This window comes from Rhamphochromis longiceps, linkage group LG2, assembly GCF_057381845.1.
Source record: "Rhamphochromis longiceps isolate RC_006_pf linkage group LG2, R_longiceps_female_GT1.1, whole genome shotgun sequence".
Classification (NCBI taxonomy): Eukaryota; Metazoa; Chordata; class Actinopteri; order Cichliformes; family Cichlidae; genus Rhamphochromis; species Rhamphochromis longiceps.
In genome coordinates this window covers 21,488,139-21,515,670 of record NC_140558.1, presented here as the reverse complement: position 1 = coordinate 21,515,670, position 27,532 = coordinate 21,488,139, and positions in this window count along the sequence as shown.

The following is a 27,532-nucleotide window of genomic DNA, read 5'->3' as shown; positions in this document are numbered from 1 at the left end:
TCCCCGAACCAAATGGTGGACACCAGAGGTGAAGGGAGCCACCAGGCTGAAGAAGGAGTCCTATCGGGCTTGGTTAGCCTGTGGGACTCCGGAGGCAGCCGACAGGTATCGACAGGCCAAGCGGAATGCGGCTCGGGCAGTGGCTGAAGCAAAAACTCGGGTGTGGGAGGAGTTCGGAGAGGTCATGGAAAAAGACTTTCGGACTGCCTCGAAGAGATTCTGGCAAACCGTCAGACGTCTCAGGAGGGGAAAGCGGTGCTCTACCTGCACTGTGTATAGTGCTGGCGGAGCGCTGCTGATGTCGACTGGGAAAATTGTCAGGCGGTGGAAGGAATACTTCGAGGACCTCCTTAATCCCACTGACACGTCTTCCGAGGAGGAAGCAGAGTCTGGGGATGAGGGGAATGACCCGCCAATTTCCGGGGGCGAGGTCACTGAGGCAGTTAAACAACTCCTTGGTGGCAGAGCCCCTGGTGTTGGTGAGGTCCGCCCCGAGTTCCTGAAGGCTCTGGACGTTGTAGGGCTGTCCTGGTTGACACGCCTCTGCAATGTTGCGTGGAGATCAGGGGCAGTACCTGTGGACTGGCAGCCTCTGGTCCCCATCTTTAAGAAAGGGGACCAGAGGGTGTGTTCCAACTACAGGGGGATCACACTCCTCAGCCTCCCTGGGAAAGTCTATGCCAGGGTGCTGGAAAGGAGAGTTCGTCCGTTAGTCGAACCTCGGATACAGGAGGAACAATGCGGTTTTCGTCCTGGTCGCGGAACACTGGACCAGCTCTTTATCCTCTCCAGGATACTTGAGGGTTCATGGGAGTTTGCCCAACCAGTCTACATGTGTTTTGTGGACTTGGAGAAGGCATTCGACCGTGTCCCTCGGGGTGTCCTGTGGGAGGTGTTGCGGGAATATGGGGTGTCTGGCCCATTGCTACGGGCCATTCGATCCCTATACAACCGTTGCAAGAGCTTGGTTCGCATTGCCGGCAATAAGTCGGACTCGTTCCGGTGGGTGATGGGCTCCGCCAGGGCTGCCCTTTGGCTCCGGTTCTGTTCATAATTTTTATGGACAGGATTTCTAGGCGCAGCCAAGTGGCGGAGGGCTTTCGCTTTGGTGGCCTCAGAATCTCATCTCTGATTTTTGCAGATGATGTGGTTCTGTTGGCTTCATCGGGTGAGGGCCTCCAGCTCGCACTGGAACGGTTCGCAGCCGAGTGTGAAGCAGCGGGAATGAGGATCAGCACCTCCAAATCTGAGGCCATGGTTCTCAGCCGGAAAAGGGTGGAGTGCCCACTCCGGGTCGGGGATGAGTTCCTGCCCCAAGTGGAGGAGTTCAAGTATCTCGGGGTCTTGTTCGCGAGTGATGGGAGAAGGGAGCCGGAGATCGACAGACGGATTGGGGCTGCAGCTGCAGTAATGCGGACGCTGCACCGGTCCGTCGTGGTGAAGAGGGAGCTGAGTGTAAAAGCGAAGCTCTCAATTTACCGGTCGATCTATGTCCCTACCCTCACCTAGGGCCACGAGCTGTGGGTAGTGACCGAAAGAACGAGATCGCGGATACAAGCGGCAGAAATGAGCTTCCTCCGAAGGGTGGCTGGCCTCTCCCTTAGAGATAGGGTGAGAAGTTCGGCCATCCGGGAGGGGCTCAGAGTAGAGCAGCTGCTGCTCCACATCGAAAGGAGCCAGTTGAGGTGGTTCGGGCATCTAACAAGGATGCCCCCTGGGCGCCTCCTGGGTGAGGTGTTCCAGGCATGTCCCACCGGGAGGAGGCCCCGGGGCAGACCCAGGACTCGCTGGAGAGATTATATCTCTCGGCTGGCCTGGGAACGCCTTGGTATTCCCCCGGATAAGCTGGAGGAGGTGGCTGGGGAGAGGGAGGTCTGGGCCTCTTTGCTTAGGCTGCTGCCCCCGCGACCCGGCCCCGGACAAAGCGGATGAAGATGGATGGATGGATGGATGGATGGATGGAGTTGATAGGAAAGATAGATCAAGGTGAAAATGTCTTTAATTTATCATGAGCCCCAAGGAATGTTTTGATTTGATCAGCATTTTCACATTTCCATCCATCCATCTATTCACTTCCGCTTGTCCTTTTCAGGGTCGCAGGGGCGCTGGAGCCGATCCCAGCTGTCATAGGGCGAGAGGCGGGGTACATCCTGGACAGGTCGCCCGTCTGTCGCAGGGCCAACACACAGTGGACAGACAACCATTCGCACCTATGGGCAATTTAGATTAATCAGTTAATCTAACCCAACAAACTACATGTCTTTGGACTGTGGGAGGAAGCCGGCGTACCCATGGAGAGAACCCACGCAAACACGGGGAGAACATGCAAACTCCACACAGAAAGACCCCGGCCTGATGGTGGAATTGAACTCAGGACCTTCTTGCTCTGCGTGCCAACCACTGTGCCACCGCGCTGCCATTTTAACATTTAAATTCATCATTTCATGAGACCTGTTGCTGCTGATTTTCAGTCCAGTTCTTGTCTAACATCCCTCAGCCTTTTTCCCTGTTTCCCTTCCTTAGGCTTGGCTTTTCTACACCTTCTATTAAGACATTATTGATGAGGGTTTGGTGAACTGCAGATGAATAAGATCTCAGCCCAAGTTAGAAATAAAAAAAGACATTGAGTCACAAGGAGAACAAGACTTTGTGCCACAGATGACCTAAAGTTCTGTCCCTTCAGTTCTGTCACAGAATCTTTTACCTGTTTGCCAAACAGAAAATGAAATCTTATGAAAGTTAAAGTAACGTCTACTGAAACTGTTTAGCTGTTGATCTGGTGACCTGGTGCATGTCCAGAGATTAGGGGGACATTTTCACATTAGACTTCCAGAAAGGCCACATGGAAATAATATAGTGAATGATAGATTAATTGTATTTAGCTGCTTCTGTTTCACAATAGTATTGCATGCTGGCTAGCTGTCAGAGAGCCATGACTCACTAAATGTGAGCTGTGAAAACGTCTGCTTGACTTTTCACTGATAAACTCACACTTATAAACAGCATAAGTAGAAGACCCAATATAAGAGGAAGGACAAATTGAAAAGTGCATCTCGAGAACAAAGATAACAGATCGATAGAATGACTAAAAAAGAGCTGTGAGTGTACATGAGGCTGAAAGATGGCGTGGTGAAACGCCTCATTGCCTCTCTTTACATTCTGACCTTGAAAAGTGTTTGTCCATCAATGGTCATGTGTCACAAAGACTGTTTGTGAGAAAGAAAATGTGTAAGCACGAGTTCTGTGTTCAAGGTAGACTGAAATGGAACACTTCATCTCACTCTTTGTTGGCTCATTGGCTGAAATCAGTTTGTATTTTGAGAGATAATAACTTTCTCACAGCTCACGCACACGTTGGAGTGAGCTGTCACAGACCTGCACTCTACATGTATGTGTAAAGTGTCAGGCAGGAGTTTTGTGACGCCACATTCAACTGTAATGTAGAAATACAAATTCTTAGTAATAATTATACAACTTATCACTCGTCTTAACTGTGTGCAGAGCTGTGTCTGAATCATGAGATCAAACAAATTCTACTTGAAATCACCTACCACATTCTGGCAAATTCAAGAGTGCCAGTGATGCATGACACATAGGTCAGCCCGTTCTCACTCCCGAGGCGTAACATGTCGACGTTTTGTCACGTTCCTGAGGAACGCGAAAGGAGGCCTTCGGCGTTCTTATGGTACGCGGCGGGTTATGGCTGGAATCCAGTGCAATGACGCTCCCGCGGTAATAGACGTTCCAGCCCTGTATTCCAGCCCTAAACCTAACCTTATCCCTAGCCCTAACCATAACCTTATTCCGGATCTTAACCAGGACTATAATGATGTTAAATAGCGTGTTTCTAAGCGATTTGAAGAAAAAGAGCGAACATGTGTAGATGGAGTCCAGACGGTTCTCATATTTCCTCTTTTTTCCGACGTCATCATTTAGGAACGTGGTGGGTAGCCGAAAACGTAATATGTTGGCGATTTGTCACCTAGCGTAAAATGTTACGCTTTGGGAGTGAGAACGTGTTGCATAGGTCAGTTAGTCCATTCATCCGTCCATTTTCTTCCGCTTATCCGGGCCGGGTCGTGGGGGCAGCAGCCCAAGCAGAGAAGCCCAGACCTCTCCCAGCCACCTCCTCCAGCTTGTCCAGGGGAACACCAAGGCATTCTCAGGCCAGCCGAGAGATATAATCTCTCCAGCGTGTCCTGGGTCTGTCCCGGGGCCTCCTCCCCAGTGAGTACTGGATGATAATTGATGATGACTGATATTGGCATTTCAACAAACTACATGTTATTGACCAACATCAGTGCCCAAATGATCTGTTTTGTCACATCGTTATTGCACCGGCTAAATGATCAGAAATCATGTGATCAAAAGCTGTAAGACTTTTTTGGGACAAGCTGTAAGACAGGGGTGTCCAACTCCAGGCCTCGAGGGCCGGTGTCCTGCAGGTTTTAGATCTCACACTGGGTCAACACACACCTGAATCACATGATTAGCTCATTACCTTCAAGACATGCTGAGGAGGTGATTTAGCCATTTAAATCAGCTGTGTTGGAACACAGGACACATCTAAAACCTGCAGGACACCGGCCCTCGAGGCCTGGAGTTGGACACCCCTGTTGTAAGGGGTCTTACATAAGTAAATACAGTTTTCATTGGATAAGGCCACCTAATTCATCCAGCATCCTGTTATGAGGTAAGTCAATGCATAGGAGGCAATGGAAACTTTTGAACAATTAATGGAAGCATTGTTTAGTTTTTAGTGTCAAATCTGGCCCTGCGCTATCTTTCCTCTGACCACTGTCTTGATTGAATATGGTTGGCTAATTAACTCAACATTCTGGTGCTGAGAAGTTACACAGGTCATTTATTACCATATGTTGCAGTCTATTTATACCCACTCCAGATATTTGATCTTGCATTACCAGAAAGCTACATTACAGCATGCTGACTAACAGGTTTATAACTCAAACTTTACAGAGTAATAGTTAACATGGGGCCAGTCAGCTACCAAGTGTGTATCTAACTTTAGTTGCTCCAACATGTCTAATTCAGGCCTTGTTATCATTACACTGATATTCAGGTATATAGTGTGGCCTACGGGTTGTTGTACTACATGTCTTATCACTGTGAGGGCCAGCAAACATGACCAATACTGCCTTTAGCTTAATGATTGTCATTATAGGTGTCATTGCTAATAGTTGTTATCTGAGATTAGAGCTTCATTTATTATTGATGTAAAAAGGGGGAGAAACAATCCTTTAATGTGCCAAACCTCAAGCCTATTTTAACTGTTCAAAAACTGTTCTGCTCTGTGGAGAAAAGCCTCAGTATGTTCTACGTGTTGTCTCTTTGATCTGGTTGCAACTGCAGGTGTTGAATGAACTGCTGCAAAGATGTGAGATATCTGCTCTGTGCACATTACATCCAGAACATTCTGGGATCTAGTTCAAAAGAAAGAAAGAAAACATAAAAGTGGCACCCCGGTGGCATGGTGGTTAGCACTGCTGCCGCACAGCAAGAAGGTCCTGAGTTCAATTCCACCATCAGGCCGGGGTCTTTCTGTGTGGAGTTTGCATGTTAATTTTCTCAGACATGAAACAAGTGCTGTAGACGAGATCCAGTAGTTTAAAATGGGTGGAGTCCCCACATAACCATCCAATTACTGTCCACGGTTTGCTCCCCAGCCTGAACCTGATTGGTCTCAACAAAATCTGATTAAGTTTGAAACTACCTCTATGAAACATGAGTCTTGTGTTGTATTCAGTTTCTGGTGTAAAGAGAGGAAAAGACTCCTTGGCAGGTTGGTCTTTTCATGCCTTGAAATGTGTTTTCTCTGGTGATGTTGTACCCAGCTCAAGAAGGCAGTGAGAAGAAACACACCAACATGTGTTTCACTTCAATGATTCTTATTCTGCTCACCATGAACCCTTTCCACCGTGTGCTTTGTTACCAACATGAACCACATTAGTAGGTGTGCTACCACATAATCAATGTGTCCAGGACCTCTTGGACACTTTGTGCTTGTTTTTGTCTTTACACCATTAAGAAATGGCCCAAAGTTCAGCCATCACACTACATTAGTCTGGTGGGCAAATGGCCAGTAATGAGTGGATAAAATAAATCAAACATAAAGCAAAGCTTTGGATGTCAGAGCAGATCTCAAATTTAGCAGAAACCGAGTTGGATGATCAATCGATAAAAACCTGAACCCTTGGCCCTGCACAGACACATGATCTGTGGCTCGGTTATGCTGTGAATACTGTTTTCTAGGGCTGCACAATTAATTAATTTTTTACCTTGACCACAATTTTAGCTTCCCACAGTTAAATGAGCATAACTGTGTGATATTTAAAACGTGTGCTCTGCCAACTAAAGCACTAAGTAACTGCAAATGAAGTGCTTCCTCAGTCAGCGCCCGAGCACATACCTGCATGTGCTAATCACAGCTGCTCCCCTCACGGTGTGGCCTGAAGTTGGAGTGAATATGAATCATTTGTCTGCAATGATTCATTTATAAAGATTAATTAACACAGTGTAAAGGTGAAAACAGACTGTTGGTTTAATTTTGTGTTAGGTTTTGAATGTGTGTACTTTATTTCTATTTGAAGATATTCACTGAATTTAGGTTAAAAAGAAGACTGATGTCATTTTGATTTGTACAGATGTGAAAGCAGTTTTCTGCTTACATGTCAGTACAATCAATAATCGTGACAGGTGATGGTGATTAAAATGACTGTGATTATCATTTTGGCCATTATTGTGCAGTCCTAGTATTACCGTAGCATTATCTGAGTTCACATGTCCCGTAAGGAGAGGTTCACTGCAAATCGACTGAAAGGCGAGGGATCACCTTTTTGTTATGATGAAACATTCTGATGTAAGAGTGTGGTGTGACTCACATGCTTACCAAACGTCACCCGGTTGAACACCGATGGGGGATTTTTAACCAATTCATGTCTACCACCATCATCATAACAGCAAGTGAGGGATTACTTTAGAAAAGTGCTCTTCCACGCTGCCAGTAGAATTCCACAGACTCAGTGCCAGGATGTACCGAGGTGCGTTTGGTAGCATGTGATAGCTAAACATCTTGGGAGATACAGATTGTCAGTTTCAAACTGTGACTAAGCCTGTAAAAAATTCAGAAATGCATGCACATATATACTGCAGTCAGGCCCAGTTCACCCCACTAACCCACAAATCTCATTTAGCAATGCTACAGTCTGCAGGCAGCACAGCAGACACACACAACAAGGTAAGCAATTAATAAAATAACAGGTTTTCCCTCTTTCTTACTCGTAACAGCTAAAGATAATTAAAGTGGTTCCTAGGCTTTACTAACATCTATTACCTGCAGTGTTACTTTGTTCAGATCACATATGGCTTGATGCATTTTCTGTTGTCCAGGCGAGGAAATCCTAAAAAGTTACTTCTGTTTATCCAGAATAATTCATCACTTGGATGTTGCACTGGAAAAACTAGCAGAAGATGCAGTTTTGTATTTTTCCCACTAAAAGCACGACATCCAGATGAACACCTTTCTGCGACTAATCTTACTGTACAGGCTGGTTAAAGTTGTTGTTCCAAGTCTTGGCAATCAGGCGTTACCATATAAACATAGAAGTGTGTGTTGAACCAAGTTAAACCAAAACTCTGCTGCACTTGTCTCAGAGAAGCACTGAATCCTACAGGTGCATCAGGAGTAAAACTTAACTGTCTATTTTTATTTAAACTACAGTTTAAACCCAGGCATGAACTTTTTATGCGCCTGTACTTCATCATAACCGTTTTAGTTTAAAGACCTAGATGCTTGTTTTTCCCTGCATCTTATGTACTCTGTGAAAAGTGTGGAATTCAATTTTTCAAGGCAGAAACAGGGAGGATGAGACCAGCAGAGCTCTCTGAAAGAATCCTGTGAAACAACATTTTCTCCCCTATATTTATCTTTTTCTTTGCCCTCATCTAAATGTGGGTGGGAGTAATTTCCATTTCAGCTTCACATTCAGCCACGGCTCAGTTGTTGTGATCTTTGCCACATTGGTTTGCCACATTGCTAATTTATTACTGAAGCATTAATTCTATACACTTGACTCACTGTTTTTGGCAGATTTCTGTATGTGTATATATATCTGGATGTATCATAACTAACAAGCTGATTTTGTTGAGGATGTTTGGGCTTTTTTCAGAGAACAACACACTGCACTTCTACTTCTCTAAACTCGCCCATGAGAATTATCAGTTGGGTCATGTGGCTCACTCAGTGTGGCACACGATGGATAGCAACAGTCTCCCCAGCTGTTCCTACAGTTTCATTACACTGACACTGTTCTGAAACCTGGCTCTATAACCCTCGGGCTGCTTGCGGTACATTTCAGTCACGATGGAAGTGCTGCCTCTCCACTGCAGAGTTCTTACTTACCTTGAATGTGTTTCTACAGTCTGTGCTGACAGATCCAAATATAATGAATTAGCCAACAGTTAGTGCAAAGACCCCTGAGAGGCTTCCAACTAATCAAAAATATCATCCTTATCCTTGGAAACACTTCTGTTACATTATATTTGAAACTGCAGAACATTCAGAGAAATGTACAGAATGTAATGAGGCATCTAGTTTTCGTCAGTCGTAGATATTCCAACATTATGTTTCCTTTCAGCTGTGCTCCTCTTAGATGTGCATTCATACTTTAATAAGATCTTACGTTCAGACACAGAGGTCATAAACTGCTGCATTAACTTACACTGGTTAAAGCAGTACGGTGGCAAGGTGGTTAGCACTGTTGCCGCACAGCAAGAAGGTCCTGAGTTTAATTCCACCATCAGGCCGGGGTCTTTCTGTGTGGAGTTTGCATGTTCTCCCTGTATTTGCGTGGGTTCTCAACCGGTACTCCGTCTTCCCCGCCTCTTGCCCTATGACAGCTGGGATAGGCTCCAGCTCCGTGACCCTGAAAAAAAAAAAGGATAAGTGGAAGCGAATGGATGGTTAAAGGTTTGGGGTTTGAGTGGATTAGTCACAGCAATTTCAGTTTTTGTAACAGCTACACGAAACAACATTGCATTAAACAAGTCAGTCACAATAAAGATGATACGCTTCTAGCAGCTCTGAGTCAACAATTAGCACACATAAGAGTAGTGCATTATCTGCCTGCTCTACTTCCTGGCCTGTCAGAAAGCCAACCTTTTTACCCCCTTAGCAATGTTCCCTCTAAGCTGCGCACATGCGCAATTGCGCACTGCTGGCACGGTCTCTGCGCACAGAAAATCTGCGTTGCGCACAAAAAAAAAATCTAACCTGAATTGAAATTAAAATTAATACTTTAACAATTCTGTTTTGCAGTGTTAGTCAGTGAGTGACTGGCTGCTCTCGTATGGGATTAGAATGATGCCACCTTATCCCATAGTCCAGCCAATAATGCGATTTACATTCGTATATACGCAGCTAATCAACATCGTTGACAGGCTATGACAGCGTCCTTATGTGCCGACACCGGTGTTTTAGCTAGCAAAGCGACGTCGCTGATGTGGAGTGAAGCCACGTTAATGACAAAGTGTACAACCATTGGCGATGTGAGCAGGGCAGGGAAAAAGTGTGAACTTTATACCAGTTTTTAAATTGTGTTGATAGGCCACGTAAAACAAGAGTTATGATAAAAATATCTGCAATGTTTGGTTTCCTTGCTGAATACTATCGTTGTTTATATTTACTGAGAAACGGAAAAAACTGTGTTTTATATGAAAAAAGGCTTGAAAGCGCTCTCCGCCTATGAGCAAAAACAAACTCCACCCCCCTCTCCCTTTCCTATTCGTTCAAAAAAGTACCATGTCGACCAATCAAAAAATGATATGGCAACGTGGCATCTAGTTGTTAAGAAACAGGGGGAAGTTTTAGGAGTGACGGCGGAGTGGCACAAATAATTTGTGTGACATCAAATTTGATGCAGAACAGCTGATTGTTCTGTAAATAGTTTGAAATGTTTATTTAAAAAACGCCTTGGCTGCATTTAAAAAAAATAGCTGCAAAAAACTTTGTTTTTTGCCAAACTCATTTACTTTTTTGAAGAAGTAACTATATAATTAATTGCCCAACATTGGTCATTATATACTGTATTTTGCAGAGAGAGAGTTACAGACTCCCAGACCACAGATTCATAATACAAGTCAGAGCTTTATAAAAAAAAAAGAAAAAAGTAAGTTGTGTTTTCGAAATTGGAGTTCTAGTTATTTTTACTTCCAATAGTGTTAACATACTACACAGGTCAATGACTAGATTTAATTTAAATTTTCATTTTAAGTGGGCTAAAGCAGTTAATTAAAAGTAGTCGAACATAAATGCTGTAATTTGATTATTTTAATAAACCATGTAACTTGGATGGATTAGATGCTGGTGTGACCACAGTGCACTTGTCTGATGTTGCTCACAGTGGTCCAAGGGGCCTCTCAGGGAGTTTGTGCGTTCGCTCAGACATGTGAAAAATTAGAGGGAACATTGCCCCTTAGTATATAAGGTAGATAAGATCTGGGTTTTTAGCTTCTGTAGTTTGCTTTGTGCTAATTGTATTTATTTATTTAGTTGTGTTTGAACTGAACAATACATTAATTTCACACTAAATGTGAAGCCACACAGGAAAAGTTGGATGCAAACAAAAGCAGGAAACCAAGAAGCAGTCATTTCAGTTGTTTTATCTTACAGCAAACAGCAGGACCACTGACACATCGAAATCATTTAACTCTCACAGAAGAAGATTGTGGACAGTTAAATATGAATTTTGAATAATGCTTGGTATTACACACCTTTAAATAGAGAAGGTATAACAATAGAGCACTTGATTGAACAGATGATTGCCAACACTTAACCTCAGAGCTGTCTGTAACAAAAAGAGGAGAAACAGTCGAACAGTTGAATTGTGTCACAGCGTCTGTGTGACAGCGCTCACACACCTGCAGCATGTCAGCTGCCTCTGGATCTTTATCTGTCCACACTGTGGAGGCCAGAAAACTCAACAGGCTGGATTATCCCAAAGTATTTAAAAGTCTGAAGTTAAAGTGAAGGAGAAAAATGTCTCTTAGAATAGAATAGAATAGAATAGAATTCAACTTTATTGTCATTGCACATGCACAGGTACAGGGCAACGAAATGCAGTTTGCATCCATCCAGAAGTGCTTTAGTGATATAGATATATTACAATATATATTAGCAATAATATAGATATGTGAGTATATTACAGAAATGGGTCTATTATGGTATGTTATAATGTACACGGTATGAAGTATGTTGTGAATATTCTATAACTATAAGTATGTACAGGCTGTAGTGAGTACAAGCTATGTACAGGATATGAACAGGATATAAATATGAAAAACTATACAGAATATGAAATAAATAACTTTACAGAATCTGGGATATACAGCTATACAGAAATGGGAACTATGCAAGTTGTAAACAGTTGTAGGATTAAAGATTATCGAATGTACAGAATGATTATTTACACAGAGCTATACAGTAGTGCAGTTAAGATAAGTGAGGGTGTAGATAGTTTCTACAGAGGCTATATAAAGTGCTAGTGGTTGTGAGTGGTGGTTCAGTCCATGTTATTATTGTGTTTGAGGGTACAGTTGTCCATTGTGGGTGTGTGTATGTTCAGTCCATGAGTTTAACGTGGGTCAGATGTCAGGAGGCAGAGTTCAGGAGTCTGACAGCTGTGGGGAAGAAGCTGTTCCGGTACCTGGTGGTCTTAGCCGGAGGCTCCTGTGGCGCCTCCCAGAGGGCAGGAGGGTGAAGAGTCCATGTGATGGGTGACTGGGGTCTTTGATGATTTTCCCAGCCCTTTTCAGACACCGCTTCCTGTAGATGTCTTTTATGGCAGGAAGTGGTGCTCCGGCGATGCGCTGGGCAGTTTTCACGACCCTCTGCAACGCCTTCCGGTCCGAGGCAGAGCAGTTCCCATACCAGACTGTTATACAGTTGGTCAGGATGCTCTCGATGGTGCAGCGATAGAAGTTCACCAGGATGTCTGAGGACAGGTGGTTCTTCCTCAGAGTCCTCAAGAAGAAGAGGTGCTGGTGAGCCTTCTTGACCAGCTTGGAGCAGTTGGTCGTCCAGGTGAGATCCTCGGAGATGTGGACTCCCAGGAACTTGAAGCTGCTCACACGCTCCACAGCCGTCCCCTTAATGTGGATGGGTGGATGTGGGTCAGCATTCCTCCTGTAGTCCACGATGAGCTCCTTGGTCTTCTCGGTGTTAAGCAGCAGGTTGTTTCTGTCGCACCACTCAGCCAGACGATCCACCTCCTCCCTGTAGGCGGCCTCATCGTTGTCACTGATGAGGCCAATCACCGTGGTGTCATCTGCAAACTTAATGATGGTGTTGGAACCATCAGCAGGTCTGCAGTCGTGGGTGAAGAGGGAGTAGAGGAAAGGGCTCATCACACAGCCTTGTGGTACACCGGTGTTCATTGTGATGGTAGATGAGCAGCGGTTATCCAGCCGGACATGTTGGGGGCGGTTGGTCAGGAAGTCCAGTAACCATTTGCAGATGAGGGAACTGATACCCAGGTCTGTCAGTTTCCTGATGAGTTGTGAGGGGTGGATTGTATTGAATGCTGAAGTTTGTTCTGATATCAAATCATTAAATGAGACGCTGGTGTGTTCAGGACAGGAAGGATGATTCTTGACTAATTAGAGTTTAAAAGCCGAAACACAAAATCAAATTCAGATTGTTTCTCTGAAAGTTTATTTAAACAGCTCTTAAAGCACTGATATGTTTAAGCCTGGTGGACAGCGCCCATGATGTGACAAAGCTGCATTAATTATGTTCAGGGGTTTTTTAAGGATTAAAATCGATGCAGCAGCAAACCCAGAGCTATCCCATTTTTCTTCGCCTACATTTACGTGGGAATGCAATTTATTGCCAGGTGGCAAATTCATCATTCAAAATATCAACTTTGAAATAACTGATGATGCACTGCTAAGGTCGTCTTGTGACTTTGAGCTGCCAAAATTTTAACTTTTCACTGAACTTCTCTCAGATGTTGGGCAGCCGTAAGGCCAGCACATAATAAAACACGGGCCTCCATGGTGCCTACGTCTGTATCAGTCTGCATCTCTGCCCTTCCCATCTCTCCCTGATTATCTACTTATTTCCCATTCCCGTTCTCATTTTATCTCAATATCTGCAATTCTCTTAGCTCTCACTGCCGCATTTAAATCAACACAGGGCCAGAGAGGGTAAGTTGCAAGACAACTTTAATCTCCGTCTTTCTCTTTGGTCCCAGTCCCATGCTATAAGCCTCTGTTGGTAGTCTTGTTAGCTGTATTCCCTCTCGAGACTGTTTAATGTGCTGCATTGCTATTCTGTAGCTAAGGAGTGAGAGAGTGGAGGTGCAATAATACAAGGAAGTATGGGAAAGGAGAAATAGAGCGCGTGTAGGACAGCGTGTCCCCGTAAGCTTTATGCAGCTTTGAGAAATAGTGACGTCACTTGTCCTTATTGGGTTGCTTGCCGTCTGTTCTGCGTTGTTTCACCTTACTGATTTCTTTTAATATTCACAATGATCAAGTGGATGGGGCTGGACTAATTAACAAACTACCTTAAATAATGTAACAAATTACACAAACAACTTTATTACGTTATGGATTGCTTGTGTGGACAAGTTTGGATGAAGTGCTGTAGATATGACATAACCAGCTGTGCCAGCAACCACCCAGTATGCAGCCAGTTAAACAAATGGGACATTTTTGTGGGACATATGTCACATATAGTGACCATAAAATCACTGAAAGATTGATGCAACCATAGACAGTACATTACAGACAGGCACAGGAATTTGTTCATGAATTCCAGTTACAAAGCTTCTATCAGAGGAGTTTCTTCATTGCCATCTAAATATTTCGTAGTAAAACAGAAATGATGAGTACTGAGCAGGTTTGACCAAGTAACCACTGAACGTTTACAGGCTACGTCCTGCATTAGTGTTTCTGGACACTATTAGAAACAATAATTTGAAGAAAAAAGATCATGTTGTATTCAGTAACAATTCAAGCTAACAAGTGAGCCCATAAATCCATAAAGTGTTTACTGTGTTATCAGATTAATGAAGCCGACAGCCGTTTACAACAGCCAGAGGAGCCTGATTCCTGGTCATTGCAAGCCACAGGCATCTTCTGAAGGCACCCAGTGGATCTGCATGGCTGTATTCCTTCATGTTAGTTTGGACAGTGTTGAGAAGGTTACTTTTAAAATGTATTCCACTACAGATTACAGATTACATGCCCCAAAATGTATTTTGTAACTTATTCCATTACGTTACTCAATGAGAGTAATGTATTCTAATTACTTTTGATTACTTAATATATTATCAAGCTTTTTACAACTACATGAATGTACTATTGCTGTGTGATTTATTACTATTACTGAAGGTTACTCTGCATACCAACACCAACTAGATGTTTAAATCTTAATATAAAATGAGTAACAGTGGACATTAGGTAAGGCTGCACTTTTTGCAGCGATCTCGTATAGAAAACTATTCCGCGCGTATATAAAACAGGTCCGCGGCTCTGAACCGTAGTAAAGGGACCTCTGGCTAATACATTGGGTTCATGTCGGGCTCGTAGCTGAAAACTAGCTTTACTTCTGAGTCAACTTTGCTAGCAAGAGACAGAGAGAGGCGTTGAAAGGCTGCTCCAACGGAACTTATTGTTTCAGAGGAAAACATGAACACTGTGTACAGTCGGGTCTTAATAGATTACTTACAGCTGGGCTCGTCAGGCTCTCTTTTTGGCAGCAGTGGTTATTATTATATTTACATGCTTCCAGTTCCCGTTTCTGCTCGGTGACAGCTCATACTTTTCCTTTCTCTCCCTCCTCGCTCACAGACACATCACGGGTATGGCAGTCCATTCTCCCTGCAGCACGGACTACACTGCCCATCAGGCTACATGCTTTAGGGCGATGCCTGTAACACTCTGCCTATTGCAAAAATCCTTCAGCCACTAATAAGCTTTATTTTTTCTTGAACTGGTAATAGAAGGTAAGAGTAATAATTCCTTACGAGTAGTATTTACGTTAGAATATAAGGCAACACACCAGTACACAAGTGCAGATGCAAAAATAGGAATAAAATCAGCTCTATGGGAATTCAATGCTGAACTATAAATCAAACTAAATGTTGGTATTCTGAACAGGCATTAACTGACTTTGCCAGCTCATGAAAATTCAAGATGATACCAGTGAAAAATCAGCATGACCCCAAACAGCAGTTGTGGCTTCAAAAATTAATCATCTTAAAGTTGCATCTGCAGCCACGCTGATGCTGTTTTCTTTCTTCAATAGAGCTGAATATCCTGCAGTAACATTTTAAGCATGACTCTGTAGCAGTGCAGCTGCCATGCAGCATTGGGAACCCCGCATACAAGAGCCAGCAGCAGGAGTAAGCAGTCATACTCTGACAGGCTCTCTTTGAGATCCACATTTGCTCCAGGGTTAACACATTTGACAAGTGGGTTGCATCGAGTCTTGTTGATGACACACACACAAACACATAAACCAAGGTAAGAAGCGGGAAATAACAACTGGAACCTGCAATCGAATCCACATACACACAGACATGCATGCATTTCCAAGATACGTAAGGCTGCAAGGGACTGACGTGAATGAATATAAAGTGCTCTGATGTCACATGGTGAGGCATGAGGGTGACAGTGTGAAGTAGCACAGTAAAAAGTCAGTGTGAGCTCGAGGCAGCTGTCATCCATCACTTTGCTGTGGTCGTCTGAAGCAACTTAAGAAAGTAAGCGTGCACATGACTCTCACGCCGAGAGGTGTTTATGTTCACAATCCTTCACACACCGCACGCTCGTTTGTGAAACAGAGTCACACACAACCTGCTTTTTCATACCTCTGTGCTAAATGTATGAAGATAGACTCACTTTCAGTGATAATGATCAGAACTCTTCTCAGTGTGTGATGCAATGGAAAAACACTTTACAAATATCACACGACTGTAGTACTCGACTGCAATATTCCCTCTAAGCTGCGCGCGTGTGCAATTGTGCATTGCTGGCACGGTCCCTGCGCACAGAAAATCTGCGTTGCGCACAAAAAAAAAATCTAACCTGAATTGAAATTCAAATGAAAACTTCAACAATTCTGTTTTGCAGTGTTAGTCAGTAAGTGACTTGCTGCTCCCGTATGGGATTAGAACGATGCCACCTTATCCCATAGTCCAGCCAATGATGCGATTCACATTCGTATATACGCAGCTAATCAACGTCGTTGACAGGCTATGACAGCGTCCTTATGTGCCGACACCGGTGTTTTAGCGAGCAAAGCGGCTGATGTGGAGTGAAGCCACGTTAATGACAACGTGTACAACCATTGGCAATGTGAGCAGGACAGACGGAACAATTGACGGGAAAAGTGTGGACTTTATACCAGTTTTTAAATTGTGTTGATCGGTCACGTAAAACCAGAGTTATGATAAAATACTATCCTGAATATATACTGAATATACTGAATACTATCGTTGTTTATATTTACTGCGGGAAGAAACGGTAAAAATGGCGTTTTATAAGGAAAACACTCTCCGCCTATGAGCAAAACCAAAAACACCCCCCAGCCTTTCCTATTGGTGGAAAAATGCACCATGTGGACCAATCAAAAAATGATATGGCAACATGGCATTTAGATGTTTAGGAAGGGGGAAGTTTTAGGAGTGACGGCGGTGTTTGAGATGTGAGAGATTTGCGTTTAGCGCAAATCTTGTGTAGTTAGTGTGTAGCGTAGTCAATAGTTTTGTTGTGTGTGTCAGAACAAAGAGGCGACTGCTGAATGTTACAGGTGTTACAGGAGTGATGTATCTCCTGCTGTCAGGCCTGCAGGTATCAGGCTGTTGTTCTCCTTTATCTCATAGTGGACAGAAATTATTTTTGGAGTGGCACAAATAATTTGTGTGGCATCAGATTTGATGCAGAACAGCTGATTGTTCTGTAAATAGTTTGAAATGTTTATTTTAAAAAAATGCCTTGGCTGCATTTTTAGGTAAACAGCTGCAAAAAACTTTGTTGTTTGCATAACTCAGTAACTTTATAATTAATTGCCCAGCATTGGTCATTATTTACTGTATTTTGCAGACAGAGAGTTACAGACTCTCTCCCAGACCACAGACTCATAATACAAGTCAGAGCTTTATAAAAAAAGGTTGTGTTTTCAAAACTGGAGTTCAAGTTATTTTTACTTCCAACAGTGTTAACATACTACACAGGACATGAACAAGATTTTTATAATTTTCATTGTAAGTGGGCTAAAGCAGTTAATTAAAAGTAGTCCAACATAAATGCTGTAATTTGATTATTTTAATAAACCATGTAACTTGGATGGATTCGATGCTGGCGTGACCACAGTGCACTTGTCTGCTGTTGCTCACAGTGGTCCAAGGGGCCTCTCAGGGAGTTTGTGCGTTCGCTCAGACACATGAAATATTAGAGGGAACATTGCTCGACTGTAAGTGAAAACATGAATATTGTGGATCAAACATGTTTATGTTGGGTCTGTGTTTCCACAAGCCCCACTAATTCTAGAGACTTATTCATCATGAAGAAAACAAGACAGTCGATCGATCGATTATTTGCGCAAGGGAGGCCTCGTCTGTGTCCACCACGAAAATGACCCCCAGATCTGACCTCCCCCTGCTACCTTTTGGTTCTAAGACAAAGCATTTTATGTATATGTGTGAACTTCTGTAAGAATGTGTGTGTGTGTGTGTGTGTGTGTGTGTGTGTGTGTGTGTGTGTGTGTGTGTGTGTGTCAGACCTCCTGCTGACCAAAGGGTCTTAAACCCAGGAAGCTTACATCAAAAGAAACAGATCTTTCAGATAGGATGTATCTACAATAAAACCTCCCCCAGCACAGAGTGGTTGGAGAGGTGGTCAGGATCAAAGGAATGGCTTTGATCCTACTGCTTGAACTAAGACTGTACAAATTTAAGAAACACAATGGCAACATTCAACAATTAGACTTAACAGTTTATTTCATGACTTTTTCACAGTTTTAGGTTTCACGAGCTGTTTTCTGGACCATCTTCTCCACCAGTATACTACCTCTGGAACAGTAACGTCACATATGATAGTCATGGCTGGAACTCCTGTGCTTATTTTCCCAAAATGTGTTGCAAGATGTCCCCGATGTATTCATCATTGTGTGTATAAATATATGTCTGTTTATGATTGATAAAAGTGCTTAGCTATAGATAAAAGCGTTGTATAAATATCTGTGATTTGGTTAACGAGACCTGTGGAGGAAAGTGCTTTCAGCGCTCACATTGAGTGGAAAGGAAGTATATAAGTACCAGTGCGTTTCATATTTACCATGGCTGCCAATAATGATGAGATATAGCTAATGTGGCTATCATATAATTGTTTATAGTTATGACTAATGCACTGGTCAGTTTAATATTTATGATTTATAATTATACTTAATTTTGGCTGAAATTGTAGCTTTACAGGGAGTGCAGAATTATTAGGCAAATGAGTATTTTGTCCACATCATCCTCTCCATGCATGTTGTCTTACTCCAAGCTGTATAGCCTACTACCAATTAAGCATATTAGGTGATGTGCATCTCTGTAATGAGAAGGGGTGTGGTCTAATGACATCAACACCCTATATCAGGTGTGCATAATTATTAGGCAACGTCCTTTCCTTTGGCAAAATGGGTCAAAAGAAGGACTTGACAGGTTCAGAAAAGTCAAAAATAGTGCAGCAGTCTCAAAATTGCAAAGCTTCTGAAGCGTGATCATCGAACAATCAAGCGTTTCATTAGAAATAGTCAACAGCGTCGCAAGAAGCATGTGGAAAAACCAAGGCGCCAAATAACTGCCCATGAACTGAGAAAAGTCAAGCGTGCAGCTGCCAAGATGCCACTTGCCACCAGTTTGGCCATATTTCAGAGCTGCAACATCACTGGAGTGCCCAAAAGCACAAGGTGTGCAATACTCAGACACATGGCCAAGGTAAGAAAGGGCAAAGGATTGGTAAAGGGCAGAGAGCTCCAGTCCGACTCAGACGCCAGCAAGGTGGAGGTGGAGTACTGGTTTGGGCTGGTATCATCAAAGATGAGCTTGTGGGGCCTTTTCGGGTTGAGGATGGAGTCAAGCTCAACTCCCAGTCCTACTGCCAGTTTCTGGAAGACACCTTCTTCAAGCAGTGGTACAGGAAGAAGTCTGCATCCTTCAAGAAAAACATGATTTTCATGCAGGACAATGCTCCATCACACGCGTCCAAGTACTCCACAGCGTGGCTGGCAAGAAAGGGTATAAAAGAAGAAAAACTAATGACATGGCCACCTTGTTCACCTGGTCTGAACCCCATTGAGAACCTGTGGTCCATCATCAAATGTGAGATTTACAAGGAGGGAAAACAGTACACCTCTCTGAACAGTGTCTGGGAGGCTGTGGTTGCTGCTGCACGCAATGTTGATGGTGAACAGATCAAAACACTGGCAGAATCCATGGATGGCAGGCTTTTGAGTGTCCTTGCAAAGAAAGGTGGCTATATTGGTCACTGATTTATTTTTGTTTTGTTTTTGAATGTCAGAAATGTATATTTGTGAATGTGGAGATGTTATATTGGTTTCACTGGTAAAAATAAATAATTGAAATGGGTATATATTTGTTTTTTGTTAAGTTGCCTAATAATTATGCACAGTAATAGTCACCTGCACACACAGATATCCCCTTAAAATAGCTAAAACTAAAAACTACTTCCAAAAACATTCAGCTTTGATATTAATGAGTTTTTTTTGGGTTCATTGAGAACATGGTTGTTGTTCAATAATGAAATTATTCCTCAAATATACAACTTGCCTAATAATTCTGCACTCCCTGTATTGCTTTAAAAGCTTTAAAATTCCTCCTAAAATGTGGTTCAGTGTTGTGAGCATTCACTACTTTTCATGTTGTGTTTAATTCAGAGTTACTGAGAGTTGCTTCAGATTCTTTCAGCTCCCATAAGATGGCCCATTTGTCCAGTGTTAGAATAAATGCACAGAAACAGTATATTTAGTGTAAAGTTTAACATACAGGCATCTATAAAAATGATGATTTACGAGGTTTAGCAGTATTAGAAGTTAGCAGAATGTTAGCTAGCTAGATACCGACTAAAGAAGATGTATCCTGTGCTGACTGAAGTATTTATTTTAAAAAAAATGTACAACTCTTCTATAACTTTAGACCAGGGGTTGGCAACTCCAGGCCTCAAGGGCCGGTGTCCTGCAGGTTTTAGATCTCACCCTGGGTCAGCACACCTGAATCACATGATTAGTTCGTCACCAGGCCTCTGGAGAACTTCAGGACATGTTGAGGAGCTAATTTAGCCATTTAAATCAGCTGTGTTGGTTCAAAAACCTAAAACCTACAGGGACGCCGGCCCTCGAGGCCTGGAGTTGCCCACCCCTGCTTTAGACAAAAAGCCACGGTAAAGTAAATCACAGCCATGTTTGGTGGGTTAGAGATGTTGGGCTACCAGGTGGCTACCGAACTGTGGTTGGGTGAATAAACACATTCAGGGAAGATATAGGATGAGGGTTAACTTTGACCTTTATAAAAGATTAGTCAAAGACATCGGGAAAGACAAAAAAAATCACGTGGCAGAATTCAGCCAAGGGAACTTTCTATCCATGAGATCAGTCAATTACTCAGCATAAGGCTGATTTCTCTTCTAGAGCAGTTAAATATTTGGTGTACAGGTTGCTGAGTTTTTAAAAATGTAGCCTAAAAAGGTGCTGCACAGGAATAACATAACAAACGGGGCTGAAAATGACTCACATAAGTTGGGAAATATTATCACTGTGACGAGGAGAACGGAGAGGAGCTGCTGGACTTTTTGGAGAGGAAAGTTGTTCTAGCAGGATTCTAGCTGCTTAGCAGTCCTGGGTCTTCTTTGTCACAGTTTGTGCTTCATGATGTGCCAGATGTTTTCAGTTGGTGAAAGGTCCGGACTTTTCTATTACGAAGCCACGCTGTTATTATAGCTGCAGTATGTGGTCTAGCATTGATTTGCTGAAACATGTTTAGAGATTTCTCCAAATTTACTCAGTCCTTTGATGAAATTATGTACTAAAGATGATGACATATTCAAGACCTTCACAATATTATTTTGAGGAACATTATTATGAAATCGTTCTATAATTTGTAGATGCATTTTTTGCAGATTTGTGAAGCACTGCTCATATTGCCTTCTGAGAACTGCTGCCTCTCTAATACACTCTTGTTTGCACTCAGTCGTGTTGTCGGCCTTTTGCTAATTTACCTAAATAGATGCAAATGCTATCCCAGCTGTTTCCTTATAATCAAAGGAGCTTGCAAAGAAAAGCGTCTGGACTTCTTTAAGTTACTTGAAGACGTTTCACCCTCAAGTAACTTAAAGAAGTCCAGACGCTTTTCTTTGCAAGCTCCTTTGACTACGATGACCTGGATGACTGAGAACCTTCACAGACATTTTTCCTTATAATCCTACTTAATTTCCTGACCTTTTGTTAACCTATCTCAACTTTTTTGTTTCTGCCAGCATTCTTCTTACTGTGGAGTATTACCTCCGTTTAAACATTTGATATGTTTTAGTTCATCATGAATGAAATTTGCAAATCATCAATTGAATGTTTAACTTTATTAAAGTACATTTTGTCTGTATGGTCTCATATGGCCTCTGATCACCCTTATAAACTGGGAGTTGTGGCGATGGCGTAGAGTAAAGGCCGTGTTTCAGATAAATAAAGGGAATCTTGAATATCTAAATCTGCCTTGAAAAACTGCCCCTGTGACCTTCTGGGGTTTGATTGCTGCAGCTGAAAGCGTTGTACCTCTGGTGGGGGCGCCTTTCTTTGCCGGGGGAGGAGGGGGGGGGTTCAACAGATTTCAGCACAGCCAGGATTGGGAAAGTCTCCCAGGCGTTGCATGGAGCTATTCAGCGCTGGTGTTACGACCAACACAATAAACATTACACACTAGCCGGGTTACAGTGTCTGGTCTTATTTATATGGTTATGCTTTATTTTTATATATTTATATATCAATCTGTACAGCCAAATATTGTTAAAACCCATTAAATTCCCAGTAGTGCCTAACTAATGAGATTAAATTGAACATATTTCTAGTTCCAGAAAATGAATCATTCATTTTGCTAATTGAGCAATCATTTGTCAAGGAAAAACAGATTTTTAGGGCCACCTTCACAAATTAAAGGATTAGCTTTTTATTGTTTTACATCATTGTAAATGGAATTTTAGTTGTGCTCAAACAGATGTCGTGTTCCAATGATTCAATATAAAAGGTTTAATGATTCAGTCATTTAGAACCGGCCTCAGAGCTTCTTTATTTAAGATCAAGCACAAGACATTTATAAATGTTTGGGTTTTAATACTTTGTCAGCATATTCAAACGCAAGTGAACATGGCTCCACGTAATATTCATATATTTAATACAGGGCAGAACTAGCTGTTACTTACAGTTACAGTGGTAGCAGCCATTGTTGTTCTGATTTTGAGAGTGACAAAAACATTATCTTGTACGCTGTCCTGTTGTACCAGTGTGTGCTCACTCAGAGAGGATTGAGGAATATTCTGCAACATAATTGTAGATCAACACCCACCTTACTCACCAAGATACATGTATTGCTCTCTGCAGCTGCAAAGTTGTGTCCTCTTCCCGAAAATCAAGTTGAAGGGTCAACAGGGTGACTGAATTGAACTGGAGTGAAGGAAACGGTCCTAACAACTCGTTTCATCCCTGCAATAAGAAGAAACATGTGCATGTAAATAACATGCGCATACACTTCAAACTGAGCTAATGAAGTCACACGTTTCCCCAGGCTGGCTCGCAGGCTTGCTTGTGTTTGAACGTGCCATAAAAATGTGTGTTGAACACCTCGCCTTGAAAATAAAAAGGACCAATATTAAGTGTCTGTACTGAGGTGCAGTGCATGTTTGAAATAGGCAGTTTGAATAACTTGTTAATTTAACATGAAAACAGTTAAGTGCTTAGAGCTGGGAGAAAAGGTGTCGGCCTTGAAAAATACAGGAGATTTGAGGACAGCGTAATGAAGAGAAGAGGTCGGACTGACAGCTTCTGGATTATGTGACAGTGCTGCAGATGATGAGTCTCAGTATAAAACTTTACTCCACTGTTCTATTCAAAGACACTACAAGCGGCCTTGAATAGATTCATGTCAGTGGATTAACCTCTTGGTGTTAATGGAAAATACCGCTGGCTACTATTTCACCACTCAGGTGATGGATGTGGGTCCAATATATGTGTAAAACTGAGCATGTAGCTGCCTCCACCAGTGTATGAATGTGAGAGTGAATGAATAATGGCATTGTAAAGCGCTATATAAATCCAATCCATTATTATTATTATTATTATTATTTAAACTGTATTACGAGCTAAAATCAAGTTCTATTGCATGTATGTGGCCAGTTTAACTAACAGTGAGCATTTCATCTTTAATCAGTTTGGTAGTACAGCATGAGGCCCTAATTCTAATTTGAATGCCCTGGTTCTCCAGTAAATGTTTTCTTTTCACATTGAATTACCATCGAGTTTGCTAACCAGTTAGTTCAGTTTAGTATCCTGCCCCCTGTGAACCATCTGTACTTCCCGTAAGTCTCCCTTTGTGCTCTGCACATCTCTGATAAATCACTTTTACAGCTAACGATTCCAAAGCCCGGCCCAAATATCCTCTTTATCCGCTGTGATTTTACCAAACGGTATTCCAGGAATCACTGACAGAAAGTATTTACAGTACGCTGTTGGAAAACAATCATTTTCTTTATATTTGCCTGAACTTTATGGCAAAATTACAATGAGGGATTCTTGCTTTTCTTATTTTGTTGTTCAGCTGCGAGGCTTCATCTGCGTATCATCACCTCTTAATGAAGTGAAATAAAAACCTTCTACAGACAAGCAGCAGCCCACATCTCTGCCTGTCTGTAAAACCTTCTGAATGTCATCGATGTGTTTTGTTCTTTAATAAAATGAATCATAAATGATTAGTCTGGATTTTAAATCACTGTTAAATTCACATTTTTAAAAGGAGGCAGCAACAGGTAAAGTTACTGAAACTGATCTAACATCTGCAGACTTGGTGACATTGTGTTGCAAATATATGTAACTTAAAGCTTGGTGGAATAATCTGACATGCCAGAACATGCATGTTTAGTTTATTCAGGTCCTCTGAGTCCAGAAACAGCGTTCAGTGCAGAGCTGCGTTCATGAAAACTCCGACATCAGAATATCACCATTTGTTATCTCTGGGTAACTGTGAGAGCATTAAAATACCAGAAAGAACAAAAACTGAGTATCAAATAGGAAAATCTTACATTTGAGGAATTCATGTAGTCTAGATGACATTTGTTTGGTTGTTTTCTAATGTCCCGTTTTCTGGAAGGCACCACGAGGTTGCTTCTGTTTGCCAAGTGCAGTCGCACATTTCCAAAGACATCATCCCAGCCCCCATGAAACACAGCTGATAGGTTACATCGATCACGTTAATGTTGGTCTAATACGCTTCACTTTGGATGGTTGGAAGGTTAAAACAGGTCTGAAGAAGTAAGAAAATCTGGGCATAACCTCCATATCTGCTTTGGGAGCTATGATGAAGTTTGTGTGCAACAATATTATTTTTCTGTATTTAATGTTCTTTAATTCTGTTTATTAGATTAGATTAAAATGGATGAATGAAGAACTGTTTACTGGAATAGTTTTTTGCTGTGAAAAATGTCTGAATGGTCAAATTGACTGTAAAGTTTTAACCACTTATTTTACATTTAGAAAAATTTTAATATTTTAACGGGTGAAGAGGTTTACAATAAAAGCTACCGAAAGAGTTTTATTTATATAGGACCAAATCTCAACAGTGGCCTCGATGCTCTTTATATTATGAAGTAAAGACCCTACAATAATGCTGAGAAAATCAGCTATAGCTAACCACCCAAGTCAAGGTTTTTAGAAGAAATCTCTCGGTGATGTAATGAGTGAAAGGGGCTGTTTATGGTGGAAAGTAGATACACTGCAAGCGCAGCAGGGTCAGCTGAAAGCTGTTTTGAGTGGCTGTATCTGTAGATTAGAGGTGAAGACTGATTCAAACGACGCTCCGGGTGTGACTACTGCACCAAAGTAAATGAGAAGCTCTGTGAAACAGAAATATTATAATATGAAAACCACAAAGAAATCAAAGCAATCAGAGAGTATTCACATATTAGACAAAAGCCACGTGTTTATTTTTGTGGTTTGGCCTTAAATTGTCCCTCCAACTTGTCCTTGCTGTTAGCAGACTTCCCTGCTTTATCACCAAATGAAGAGCATCGCTCTTGGTCTGTCAGGCTAAGACACAACTGTACTTAAGCAGACAGGCTGATAGAAAATCACCCGGGGGAGGCTTTGACCATTTGACTGGAAATTGGATCAAGACAAAAAAATGGCTTCAGTCTTCCTAATCACCAGATCTTAGGGAGAAATCCCCAGAGAGGACTTTCAGTGCAAAATTGAGATATCCACCTTTCCTGACATCCTCTATTACATCAGTGATTGGAGAAATTACACTTCCTTTTAAATGATAGACAGTAATAAGTCTGTGCTTAGAAAAATGATCAGACTGAAAGTCATGATCCTTAAAACTGAGAAACACGAGATGATGTTAGAATAAAATAATATAAGGGTGTGTTCACACCTAACTAGCCACTCACCCCGTTTTCTTTACATGAAATAATAAATGTTAAGGAAAATGTTATAAAACACTTCTTCAGTAAAGACTCAGAGAAACACACAGAACTTCTTGCTAGCAAGGGCAGCCTCCAGACTGAGACTCGCACTAAAAAACTGCCCCGGTCTTTATTTATACTTCAGTGTGTGTGTGTGTGTGTGTGTGTGTGTGTGTGTGTGTGTGTGTGTGTGTGTGTGTGTGTCTGTGCGTGCGTGTGTCTGTGCGTGCGTGTGTGTGTGTGTGTGTGTGTGTGTGTGTGTGTCTGTGCGTGTGTGTGTGTGTGTGTGTGTGTGTGTGTGTGTGTGTGTCCTGCTGATCAAAGGGTCATATAACATGAAAGTACAAAAGGTACATCCTTGGTCACAAAGAGGGTAGTCTCCCCCACCCTAGATGGTTCACCCTAGATAACCCGGTGAGGAAGTCCAGCAGTTCATCTAGACGAAAGGGCACTTAGACTAAAACAGACATAGCTATGTTAAAACAATAAAACAATAAAACAAGGTGCAACCTCTCATGCTCCCAGGACATGGGGGTGCATTCCTGGAGTGCACACCAAGCCTGCAGCCTGTTAGAGATCACACACAATTGATTATATGCCTCTAAGTATACATGGTTGAATATTTCCCAATACAAATAACTACATGCAGTATTCTATCATATTCAAACTTATATCACTAAAAGATTATACTGACTACTAAATACAATTTTCCATTGACAATGTTGGACTGCTGTTACAGGTTTGTGTGAACTTAAGACAACAAAATACATCAGGACAAATGTCACTGAGTGAAATAAGTCTGTGATCCCTAAAACTCAGGAAGAATTCTGGTTCCCACAGATTGGCTGTGTGACGTGTTCCTGATCAAGCAGTTCTTCAGCCGTGTTTTAACTCATATAAGTCAGAAAAGGCTGTAGAGTCCAAATCTGTGACTGAACGTTGTCTTTCTGAGCCTGCACATTCAGAAGCAGTCTCTGTTTTTAAAGTCCAGTCAGTTACGTTGATAATAAGTTGACAGTTAATGTAAGTATTCAGTTTTACTTTTCTGTAACAGCCAGCATTACGTCTGAGTTTTGGTTTCTGAAATCTGAGCCACCTAGGACTTTATGTACGCTACTGGCTGCCTCTGTCCTGTGAAGCCTCATGATGGGCCCTGTCCCCCCCACTAAAACACCTGAGGGGTCCCATTTCCTCTATCACTGCCAGCCTTCAGCCTGTTTCCTGAATGTTTGCATTCTGTGTCTAAAGAAACGACAGACAGGATGAAGAGATGACAAAAAGGATTATTTTGTCTGCTGCAAATGTGAGCCTCTGTTAATCAGCAGCAGCACAATGACAGAAACAAGGCCACAGAGCTCACTTCTACCTGCCCTTCTTTTGTTTTGATAAGCTGGGGCCTCTTTTTGTGTATCTGCAGCCTGTTAACTGAAAGTTTGCCGGTTCAAGTCCCATCAAGGACATTTTTTGTGAGCTGGGTAAGAAAGCAATAACAAGTGTCACAAATGAATAGTACTGGATTTTAAAATGAAGTCTGGAATTTTCACTAATGATCAGTCTTAAGCTACAAAGCATGCTCAACGAGCAAATCACATTATATATGGACGGGCTTAGCTAATGTGAACACAGAGTCAGCTCCAGCACGAGTGAGGGTCACACAGCACAAACAAGGCAGACGAGAGAGACTTGTTATTGTCATCGTGAAGTTTCTTACACAGCGAAATTGGAAATCAGTGAAAACAATAAACAACGAGGGAAAAAAAGCAATATATATGTGTACATATATGTG